A 4,228-nucleotide genomic window follows, 5' to 3' on the forward strand; every position below is an offset into this window, starting at 1 on the left:
AACCATTTATCCTTGCAGAACCTTATTTTCGAGCCATCTTTTATTATTTAATTATGAAGGAACCATATAGAAAGAAGTGTTTTTCGTCGCCATCAAGCTAGCCCAAAATTGTGAGTCCCCAAATTTTCAATAAATTTGGGACAATGCACGATGACCATATATATTTCCCTCCTATAAGAGTTTGCCACACCCATCTCCCGGTAAGCAATTTAAATAGCCGTTTACAACCTCTCATGAATACCACATCCTCTGTGATTCCTAGATCGGCAAATCACATACTATTTAGGTAGTCGATATTTCATTTTTCTCGCTATCACCTTGCCAAAATGATTTTGCTCGAAATTAACTCAATCGGCAAAACTTCTTTATGTAACTGGAAGTAAAAAAAATCATATACAATATCATATTACTTAGTACAAACTTAATTTAGTACTGAATTAATGAGACTAATTTTCCTCCAAGCCATAGTAGTTTCCCTTTCCAACAACTTCATGTTTTTTTATTAACATCTCACCGACCTGTTTTCTGTTAGCATCTGCGAGCCTCTAAATATGTATAAAGATGCCTCAGCAACTGATAGGAAACTGACATTTTCCACAGCCAAAAAGTTTACATAAAGGCCAGCTTCATCTTGAGATTCACCGAAGCAAAGCAATTCACGTTTGTAAAAATTTAGTTTGATTCCTAAAAGTCACTCTGTTAATATTAACTTTAAATTTCTGGCGTTTTCAAGATCAAGCTCTATTAAAATAATCGCATCGTCAGGTTGTTAGGAAATTAACAACTTGACGTGATGATTAAGCAGTTTGCCTACGGCACGGTAGGTGTGGCTAGAAACTTGACCTGAATCGGAATGATAGGGATTTTCTTGGAAAAACAACCCCCGCAGCTAGATCAGTACCAAGCAAAGGGACAAACCCGGTCTAGTTAACTGTTTTGTGTACCGAGGGATGCATCTCTGACTTGCATAGATCGATAGTTTCTCCTCAGGCCGTTTTGACCAACCGGTCAAAGAGACGACTGTCGTCCCCTCGTGCTCTCCCCATTGGTCTTATACTTACTTTAGATGGCTAGAGTGGAACCTAATTTTAAATTAATAAAGCTAATAACTATGAGTATTCGTACAACACAGCCACATACCTAGCACACACGAACACCAAACAATACCCAATCGCCCGGAGCTCCACTATTAGGTGCTAGGTAGCATGGTAGAAATGCTTTGCTCCATAATTAGTCCAGAAAATTTTGCGTCAAAAAAAGGTTGTCCAAGAAATTAAGCTGTTTCTCTAAATTATAATTTCCATCTATAATTTCCAATAATATACTTTGTTTGTTAATGTTAGATAGAAAATGAACTTTATATCCCATCTGACTAATGTCGTTGTTTCTTTAATGTTCTTTCTTCTATGTTGTATTGTGACTCTATGTCTGCAAAAAAAATCGAAGGATACACATAGGAAGATCAAAACAGAGTCCCCGGCTAAAGGGCGAAGGCTGCGGCATTATTGGGGGCAATTGGGCCATGTCGCGTCGACAGCTCTCATTTTCTCCTCTCGGTGCATCCAGCAGTGATACTCTTTGTATTTGAATAGAACTACTTGCATAAGTTTCACCATTTTATTTCTCATCTGAGTATAAGATTGCGTTGAAATAAGACTTATTGAAAATGATCAATTCAAATTATAAATAATAATAATTTTAGGAAATTTCGAAAATAAGTTTCACCATGCTACACATGCCCTAGGGTCATGAATGGTTGGAAACAATTAACTTCAAATTTTGAGAGAATAATGAAAATTTAATTTGTTAGAACAATCCTACTCCATATGTACACTAATATAAAATGTTATAGCTATTTGTAGATTCATTTATTTATATGTGTATCTAGTCTACTTTTAGAGCGTGGATTCACTCGCTACGGTGTGTACCTAGTTCATTTTAAATTGTCTAAAATATCTTATATTTATGAACAAAAGGAGTATTAGGGAGAGAGATAGTGTGTGTTATCACGTGCAAGTTTTACCCAGCGTTCTGTAATATTGTGCATATGCACGGAAAACTTGTTTGCTGCCGTTTTTCATGTACGTTGGTAAATTCATGAACGTGAGCAATACATCCGGTATTTACGTAACCTTGCAAACATGTTTGCTTCTTTACTGAACGGCCGTCCTGCGCGCATGCATCCGTTGACCCGCTGTCTTATGCTCACCAGAAGTTGTTGTTCCAGAGGTTTTTGTAATGAATGGTGGTCTGGAGGGCCCTTGGTGACGTTGTCAGGCAACACTCTAGCCAAAAACACTCTTTCACTGCTCCTTCCCTTCACTAGTGGAAAACAGGCCTTTTGATCCGGGTGGTTAGGGCCTTTTGTCGCGGGCGGCCAGCCGCGACAAGCAAGGCGCGATAAAAGGGTGGCCTTTTATCCCGGGTCACTTACGACCCGCGACATAAGGTCCACCACGTGGCAGCCGCGGGGCGCGCAGGGCACAGGCCCTTTTGTCGCGGGCGGTATTACCACCCGCGACAAAAGGCCTTCTACGTGGCGCGCGCACAACGCTTCTGCTTTAGGGTTTGAGGGGTGCAGCACCCCTCCCCCCCCGCCACCGACCGCCTGTTATTTCATTTTTTTCGTTCGAAAATGAAAGTTGCATATATTTGTACGCTACTAGAAGTTGTACACATTCATTCATTATATATATATATATAGATCGATCAAACAAATATTGGAAGCAGAAGTCGATTCCCCTTACACATATTCGTAGGTTCCCTACATATATACATGGAGCTCACGATCGACAAACGGTACTAACGACCGTCTATTTGGAGGTAGAACAACTATCTGGACTAAACAAGCCTTTGTTGTTTATTACTTCTCTAACCAAAAGTCCCGCCACTTCCTCCGCGATTCCTAGTGCGTGTTCCTTTGGTTGGAGTCTGTCCCGCATGAAGTCGACCTATATACGAAAATGAGATGAGTATGACTATATCAGTCTTGATAACGAAATATTGATGATAATAAATAAAGTTGTGAATGTTATTGCTTACGTCGAATTTATTTCTGTTCTGCTTCTCAGTGGTTAACATGCGAATGGACTCGCAAACGTAGTATCCACATAGATTCGTCCCTTGTGGCTGCTGGGGGCACGCTACAGGAGTAAATGTTAGCTTCTTTGTAAAGGTAATGTCCTTATGAACATTCTTCAAAGCTTGCCAAGCCCTGCCAGGCAAAAGAATGATTGAATGAGTGGATAATTAATTGATATCTCACGAAAGATAAAGCGCGGCGATGAAGGAAATTACACTTGGAGCAACTTCTGCAAGTCCTGGAACCCGTCCAGGCCTCTACTCAGTGGGTCTCTTACTTCAACTATTCCCTTATCAGGTTGAATGTCTAGTAGAATCCAGTGGAAGCTGCACATGTTATGCATATACGTCAGGAATTACACTTAACATCGAGTAAGAAAAATTGAATGTGCATAAAAGATCATTAAGACTCTCACTCGTAGTTGTAAGGAAACAATATTGAATCACAGAAATATTGCTGCCCCAAAAACCTTAGTAGGTTTCCCCCCGTTTCTTCGCGTTTATGCTTCACCGTTTCAACATGTATTTTATCTGGGTCAACAAACCCAACATTGATAATATTATTACTTTTGCACTCACTGATCTTCAGTCTGCAAAAGAGAACCCATAAGATATAATGAGTATATATATGCAATGAAAACGAACATGAGAAGAGAGAGAGAGAGAGAGAGGGTGTCGGCGTCGGTTGTTCGCGAGAAGGGAGAGAAGAGGGGAGTTGCGGCGTCGATGGTTTTCGCGAGAGGGAGAGGGGTGTCGGCTAGTGTTCGCGAGATGGAGAGGGGTGTCGGCGAGTGTTGTTCGCGAGAAGGGAGAGAAGAGGGGAGTTGCGGCGTCGATGGTTTTCGCGAGAGGGAGAGGGGTGTCGGCTAGTGTTCGCGAGATGGAGAGGGGTGTCGGCGAGTGTTGTTCGCGAGAGGGAGAGCGGTGTTGGCGAGAGTGTTTGCGTCGGTTGTTTACAAGCTAACTAATATAAAATTTAAATTAATACAAAATTTAATCTAACTAACTACAAGATTTGAATTAATACAAAATTTAAACTAAGTAACTACGAAATTTGAATTAACTATCTACAAAAATTTAAACTAACTAACTAATACTAAATTTAATCTAAATACTAATACTAATACTAACTAACTAATACTAATTA

The sequence above is a fragment of the Lolium perenne genome, chromosome 7 (assembly GCF_019359855.2).
Source record: "Lolium perenne isolate Kyuss_39 chromosome 7, Kyuss_2.0, whole genome shotgun sequence".
NCBI lineage: Eukaryota > Viridiplantae > Streptophyta > Magnoliopsida > Poales > Poaceae > Lolium > Lolium perenne.